Here is an 8,159-nt window from a genome sequence, read left to right as displayed (position 1 = left end):
GGAAAAAGATATTTCATGAAACTAACAGGGAGAAAAAAGCAGGAGTTGCAGTACTTGTATCAGACAAAATAGACTTCAAAATACAGAAAGTCACAAGAGACTAAGAAGGACATTACATAACCATAAGGGGGTCAGTCCAACAAAGGGATAGAACTAGTATAAATATCTATGCACCCAACACAGGATCTTCTACATATGTGAAACAAATACTAACAGAATTAAAGGGGGAAATAGAATGCAATGCATTCATTTTAGGAGACTTCAACACACCACTCACCCCAAAGGACAGATCAACCAGACAGAAAATAAGTAAAGAGATAGAGGCACTGAACAACATATTAGAACAGATGAACCTAATGGACATCTACAGAACACTCCATCCAAAAGCAATAGGATACACATTCTTCTCAAGTGCACATGGAACATTTTCAAGAATAAATCATATACTAGGCCACAAAAAGAGCCTCATTAAATTCAAAGAGATTGAAATTCTACCAACCAGCTTCTCAGATCACAAAGGTATGAAACTAGAAATAAATTACACAAAGAAAATGAAACAGCCCACAAACACATGGAGGCTTAATAACATGCTCCTAAATAATCAATGGATCAATAACCAAATAAAAACAGAGATCAAGCAATATATGGAGACAAATGACAACACTAATTCAACAACATAAAAATCTATGGGTTGCAGCGAAGGCCGTGCTCAGAGGGAAATATATTGCAATACTGGCATACCTCAGGAAATAAGAACATTCCCAAATGAACAATCTAAAATCACAATTAATGAAACTAGAAAAGGAAGAACAACTGAGGTCCAAACTGGGTGGAAGGAGAGACATAATAAAGATTAAAGCATAAATAAATAAAATTGAGAAGAATAAAACAATAGAAAGAATCAATGAAAGCAGGAGCTGTTTCTTCGAGAAAATTAATAAAATAGATAAACCCCTAGCCAGACTAATCCAGAAAAAAAGAGAGTCTACACACATAAACAGAATCAGAAATGAGAAAGGAAAAATCACCACAGATACCACAGAAATACAAAGTAATATGAGAGAATACTATGAAAAATTATATGATAACAAACTGGATAACCTAGAAGAAATGGACAACTTTCTAGAAAAATAAAACCTTCCAAAGCTTACCCAGGAAGAAACAGAAAATCTAAATAGAAAAATTACCAGCAAATAAATTGAGTTGGTAATCAAAAAACTACCTAAGAACAAAACACCTGGACCAGATGGTTTCACTATTGAATTTTATTGAACATTTAGTGGAGACCTAATACCCATCCTCCTTAAAGTTCCAAAAAGTAGAAAAGGAGGAAATACTCCTGAACTCATTCTATGAGGTCAACATCACTCTAATACCAAAACCAGGCAAAGACACAACAAAAAAGAAAAATTACAGACCAATGTCACTGATGAACATAGATGCAAAAATACTCAACAAAATATTAGCAAACCAAATAAAAAATACATCAAAAAGATCATCCATCATGATCAAGTAGGATTTATTCCAGGAATGCAAGGATGGTGGTACAACATTCGAAAATCCATCAACATCATCCACTACATCAACAAAAAGAAGGACAAAACCCACATGATAATCTCCACACATGCTGAAAAAGCATTCAACAAAACTCAACATCCATTCATGATAAAAACTCTCAACAAAATGGGTATAGAGGGCAAGTACCTCAACATGACAAACCCACAGCCAACATTATACTTACAGCAAGAAGCTGAAAGCTTTTCCTTTAAGATTGGGAACAAGATGAGGATGTGCGCTATTCCCACTTCTATTCAACATAGTACTGGAGGTCCTTGCCACAACAACCAGACAACACAAAGAAATAAAAGGCATCCAGATTGGCAAGGAAGAAGTTAAACTGTCCCTGTTTGCAGATTACATGATATTGTACATAAAAAAGCCTAAAGAATCCACTCCTAAACTACTTGATCTAATATCTGAATTAAGTAAAGTGGTGGGATACAAAATTAATACACAGAAATCAGTTGCATTCCTATACACTAATGATGCACTAGCAGAAAGAGAAATCAGGAAAACAATTCCATTCACAATTGCATCAAAAAGAATAAAATATCTAGGAATAAACCTAACCAAAGAAGTGAAAGACTTATACTCTGAAAACCACAAGACACTCATGAGAGAAATTAAAGAAGAAACCAATAAATGGAAGCACATCCCATGCTCATGGATAGGAAGAATTAATATTGTCAAAATGGCCATCCTGCCTAAAGCAATCTACAGATTCTATGCAATCCCTATCAAAATACCAACAGCATTCTTCAATGAACTAGAGAAAATAGTTCTAAAATTCATATGGAACCACAAAAGACCCTGAACAGCCAATGCAATCCTGAGAAGGAAGAATAAAGCAGGGGGAATTATGCTCCCTGACTTTAAGCTCTACTACAAAGCCACAGTAATCAAGACAATGTGGTACGGGCACAAGAACAGACCCATAGACCAGTGGAACAGACTAGAGAGTCCAGATATAAACCCAAGCATATATGGTCAATTAATATATGATAAAGGAGCCATGGATATACAATGGGGAAATAACAGCCTCTTCAACAGCTTGTGTTGGCAAAACTGTACAACTACATGTAAGAGAATGAAACTGGATTATTGTCTAACCCCATACACAAAAGTAAACCAAAATGGATCAAAGACCTGAATGTAAGTCATGAAACCATAAAACTCTTAGAAGAAAATATAGGCAAAAATCTCTTGGACATAAACATGAGCAACTTCTTCATGAACATATCTCCACGGGCAAGGGAAACAACAGCAAAAATGAATAAGTCGTACTATATCAAACTGAAAAGCTTTTGTACAGCAAAGAATACCATCAGTAGAACAAAAAGACATTGTACAGTATGGGAGAATATATTCATAAATGACAGATCTGATAAAGGGTTGACATCCAAAATATATAAAGAGTCCACACACCTCGACAAACAAAAAGCAAATAATCCAATAAAAAAAATGGGCACAGGGTCTGAACAGATACTTCTCCAAAGAAGAAATTCAGATGGCCAACAGACACATGAAAAGATGCTCCACATTGCTAATCATCAGAGAAATGAAAATTGAAACCACAATGACATATCACCTCACACCAGTTAGGATGGCCAACATCCAAAAGACAAACAACAAATGTTGGTGAGGATGTGGTGAAAGGGGACCCTCTGACACTGCTGGTGGGGATGTAAACTAGCTCAACCATTGAGGAAAGCAGTATGGAGGTTCTCCAAAAAACTCAGAATAGAAATACCATTTGACCCAGGAATTCCACTTCTAGGAATTTACCCTAAGAATGCAGCAGCCCAGTTTGAAAAAGACATATGCACCCCTATGTTTATTGCAGCACTATTTACAATTGCCAAGAAATGCAAGCAACCTAAGTGCCCATCAGTAGATGAATGAATAAAGAAGATGTGGATACACAATGGGATATTATTCAGCCATAAGAAGAAAACAAATCCTACCATTTGCAACAACATGGATGGAGCTAGAGGGTATTATGCTCAGTGAAATAAGCCAGGTGGAAAAAGACAAGTATCAAATGATTTCACTCATCTGTGGAGTATAACAACCAAGAAAAAACTGAAGGAACAAAACAGCAGCAGACTCACAGAACCCAGGAATGGTCTAACAGTTACCAAAGGGAAAGGGACTGGAGAGGATGGGTGGGAAGGGAGGGATAAGGGGGAAAACAGGGCATTACAATTAGCACATATAATGTAGGGGTGTGGGAACATGCGGAAGGCAGTATATACAGAGAAGACAAGTAATGATTCTGTAGCATCTTACTACACTGATGGACAGTGACTGTAATGGGGTATGTGGGGGGGACTTGCTGATAGGGAGAGTCTAGTAGCCATAATGTTGTTCAAGTAATTGTACATTAACGTTATCAAAGTAAAAAAAAATAAAAAAGAAAAGCTTAGGGGTGTGGACTTAGTAAGTGGTCTTAGGATATTTAGAATTAACTTAACACAAGCAACTTCCTGCTCTGATGATTTCTCCCTGAGATTCCAGCATCTTGGTCTGGGGCCATATGAAACAATGCCCCCAAGGTGGGTTGAGGTATTGTCTGCTAAAGAGTAAGTTAAGATTCTCTAACGTCTTAACTTCTTGGGTATTAAAATGCAATCTTATCTTAAAGTGAAATCCTTCTTGCCTTTTACTGTGTTGTTTATGGTTGGGCCTGCATGCTAAATTAGTTTGCCCAGTTTGCAAAATCACTTCATCAGATCTGAAGGAGGAAAGACAGCATATAGGCCTGGGCCTTTTAGCATGTTAAAGTGAATCTTACACATGATTATAAATGATTAGCATAATAAAAACATGTGCTACTCTTCTTTATCTGGGGTGTATTAACTGATCTCACTGAAGAGTGACTCTAGAGCTGAATGTTTAACACAGAGTTTTAGTAGGGGATTTCCTTGGATGTCGTTACATTGCTCTGACTGCAAATATCCTGCCTTGCTTTTTCCAGAGGCCCTCACCCTTCTCTGACTATACCTACGGCCCCTGTCACATCTCTAGATAGTGCGTCTTAGATATAAGGGAAGGGGCTGGAGCAGGCAGAATACTCAGTGCGACACCCATTGTCCTGTACAGAGTGTTACATTTCGTCTTCATGGTTACCCTACAGCACAGTGTTTCCCAATGAGGGTGTCACAAAATCAATTTAATGGTAGTTAGCACCCTGCATTTTCAAGCATAGGATAGAATCTGAAATATCAGAATGTGGTGTATGTGGTAAGAATAAGTGGTAATTCAGGCAACATTTGTTCCTGTTACATGTGTGTGTCCACGTCCAGATATAAACTAAGCTTCAAACTGGTCCTGCCAAAAAATTTGGAAGCCACTGCCACTAGGCCAAGAGTTCAGCTGGCACCAGCGTCTCTGTACAGTTTACCTCAGGATCCCTAGAGCTGAGCAGAGCAGCAACAGAAAGGAGCATACCAACATAAAGAAGAAAAGCAATACTGCGCTTTTGTTGCTTTTCAAGAAAGAATTTGATCTTTGATATCTTGTAGCCATTGCTAATGAAACTTTTCTTCTTGCTGTAAACTGAATGGTTTTTGTGCTATGGATTCCAGCCGCTTTACTAAAATCCGTCGATTTTCCGAGCAGATCCTACGTTATGCTAGGTATGTAATGTCCACTATTCCCTCTCATTTTTTAGGGGAATCAGCCAGTTATTTTGAGAAAACCTCTATTATTATTTATTGAGATGACAAATGCAGAGATAAAGAAAACCAAGACGCCCGAACAGGGACTTGAACCCTGGACCCTCAGATTAAAAGTCTGATGCTCTACCGACTGAGCTACCCGGGCTCAGACGCACAACAAAACCCACATCAGTCTATTTACCTATATGCTTGGAAGAGTGGTGTTCTTTTTTTTCTGGCTGTTTCATCTCTGATTCTGGACTGGAACAGGCCTTTTAAAAAACGCCTATTAATACCCTAATTAGCAAAGAAACTCAGTCACGATGAGGGTCTTCTTTAAGACTGAGACCCAACCATATTATTCTAATTGTAATGTCCTTCCCCAAATTCTCTTTTTAAATACAGAATAGTTAGGCCTTATTCTGTATGTATACATACTATATATCTACATAATAAACATAGATACTTTGCTACATATGACTTAGCGCTATTAACAACTACAGAATGCTAGCCTTCATTTCCTAGACTTCACCTGGAAATATCTCAAATATTCTACATTTGGGCCCAAACAGCACGTTCAAAAGGAAGCCCCATTCAATGCTGGTGCTTTTAAGGGGCAATTGAGTCACCGTTTTGGCGACACTTAGGACACTTGAATGTGGGTAGAGAGACAGAGGGAACTGTTTGATTTTGTCTGGGTCACAGCTGTCTTTAGAGAAAAGGAAAAAGGGAAAGAAGAAGCTTTTAAATGAGTCCCGCTTTTCTTTTCCTCATCAGATTTGCAGATAGGTAGTTCCATCCTTCAGTCCGTAGGTTGAGTGCTTGACAAAGATCCCATGGTTGGAAGGTTTCCTCCACTTGCAGTACCGATGAATGTTGTCCCATTAATCATTTCAACATTTTACTGTATAAAGGAAAATTTAACTTTAGCATCCAAGAAATCTTAACATTTCAGAGGGGAAAAAAAAAATCAGATTTAAACAATTGGGGAGAACCGTAAAAAACTGCATTTTCGTGGTGGGGATGTAGCTCAGTGGTAGAGCGCATGCTTCGCATGTATGAGGCCCCGGGTTCGATCCCCGGCATCTCCATGTCTTTTATCTCATCAGGAATTATATTTTTAAAATGTCGAATCACTGTACTTTGTATTCTCATCTTCATTCATTTTCTACCATATTCTTTTCACCACTCTTATGGAACTGTATATGGAAGAGGGAAAGAGGATAACTTTAAGGTATTTGGGAATATCCTTATCTGTAACGAATAAAACTGGAAACGTTAGAAAAAACACATCCAATGAACAGATGGCCAAAGAGGAGCAACCTGGAAACTTTCCCAGGACCCCTTAATGAACGGCTATCTGTACTGTCTGGGTGGTCTTTAAGTGAATAAATAATTTTGGCCTGAAAACCCAGAAAGGGGAGGAGGGAATATTGTTAGTTTCTCCTTGCAATGTCATGGCATGAAAATATAGGACAAATATCTGGAAAAGGACGAAGCTTGGCTTGGTGTGGGAAAATTCAGCAGCTCAATGTTAGCGGGAAAAAAAAGAAAGCAAAACCAAAAAGAAATGAACAAAAAAGAACAGTATTCACTATTTAGACTCTGGAAGGACATTTCCAGGGTGGCCAGTTAGCTCAGTTGGTTAGAGCGTGGTGCTAATAACGCCAAGGTCGCGGGTTCGATCCCCGTACAGGCCAGCTCTTTTAGAAAAGTAAAGTGTGTGATCGCGTTGTAAAACAGCCTAACTTGACTCTCTAGAAGGCGTGTCTTGAGCAAGACCATAACCATCTTAGGGAATTCCAGAGCACCCATGTTTGAACGTCACAGAACTCAAAAAGTTTCCTTTAAAAAGCAAAAAAACCACCTGCCATTTTAGTTTAATGGTGGAAAGTTGCAACTTTCTTCAATTGAAATGTAGTTGATATACAATACATATTATATTGTTTTCAGGTGTATTACATAGTGACTCAACAATTACGTACAGTACAAAATGTTCACTAAGATAAGCGTTGTTACCACATGTCAATTCAGAAAAATACTGTGTTAAGGTAATAAATTCATAGAAGGAAAAACAGTGGCACTGTTTTTTTTAGTGGCCAAACACTAGTCTCGAAATAGTCTGAAAACTAGGTGTCTTCAGCTCCTGACAATGAGAGCAAATGTGAGGGTAGAGTGCTCATCATCTCCTATTGCTCAGTTGCGGATTCTCATTTTGGATAGATCATTATTCACGCATTAAGGGAGGAATCAATTCTTGAGAGAAGTATTCCGTGTTACTTTGGTTTCTTGGGTTAGAAAGGACTAAGGCTTTTTCCACAATCTGTCTTGCGCTCTGTAACCAAACTATTGGGCCTGGCTGTCCTATGCCTGTTCATTTCTTGATATTACGCCTCTTGAAAAAGCGTAATTTTCCACCAAAACGATTTCCAGAACCCTAATAATGTATACCTTTCTTCTTTGTCACATAATTTCCTTTGTTTATTCATGACCTCACAGCTTTAGATCCTGAGTGTTTTGACCTATTTTCACCATTTTCCCTAGAAAATACTAAACTCAAGAGCTCTACATGGGTTTTGAGCCCATGGTCAGCCTCACTCTCACAGTTGTAGATGAGTTAGGGAGCTTTTCAAAAATGCAGATTTTGGGGCCTCATCCCTGGAAACTTTGACTCAGCATTCTGAGCAAATGCACAAGTTTCTGAATTTTTAACAAATGCCACTGTTGTTTCTTACAAAGGATGGGTCAGCAGCCTTTTAGAAATAAGGCTTTATATTAGAAAACTATATAAAAAAAATTCGAGGAAATTCTGAGAGCAAAGTTGACCTGTTTTTAAAAAAAAAAAAAGAAAGGAGAGAGGCAGGGAGAGAGGGAGAGAGAGAGAAAAGACAGGAAGAAAATGTTGTTTTAACTGCATGCACCTGTACATGAAAAGAAGTA

At 38.0% G+C, this 8,159-nt stretch overlaps 3 non-coding genes across 3 annotated transcripts; 2 read left to right on the top strand and 1 right to left on the bottom strand.

The window, feature by feature from the left end:
• Window positions 1-5,312: 5,312 nt before the first annotated feature.
• TRNAK-UUU (transfer RNA lysine (anticodon UUU)) lies at window positions 5,313-5,385 on the bottom strand. The gene has a single exon. It is a non-coding gene; the product is annotated as a tRNA-Lys (tRNA).
• Window positions 5,386-6,238: 853 nt separating this feature from the next.
• Window positions 6,239-6,310, top strand: TRNAA-CGC (transfer RNA alanine (anticodon CGC)). Its single transcript has one exon. It is a non-coding gene; the product is annotated as a tRNA-Ala (tRNA).
• Window positions 6,311-6,845: 535 nt separating this feature from the next.
• Window positions 6,846-6,919, top strand: TRNAI-AAU (transfer RNA isoleucine (anticodon AAU)). Its single transcript has one exon. It is a non-coding gene; the product is annotated as a tRNA-Ile (tRNA).
• The last annotated feature ends 1,240 nt before the right edge of the window (window positions 6,920-8,159 follow it).

This window comes from Manis pentadactyla, chromosome 16 (genome assembly GCF_030020395.1).
Source record: "Manis pentadactyla isolate mManPen7 chromosome 16, mManPen7.hap1, whole genome shotgun sequence".
NCBI lineage: Eukaryota > Metazoa > Chordata > Mammalia > Pholidota > Manidae > Manis > Manis pentadactyla.
The sequence above is the reverse complement of the archived record's forward strand: the minus strand, read 5'-3'. Positions and strand labels throughout refer to the sequence as shown.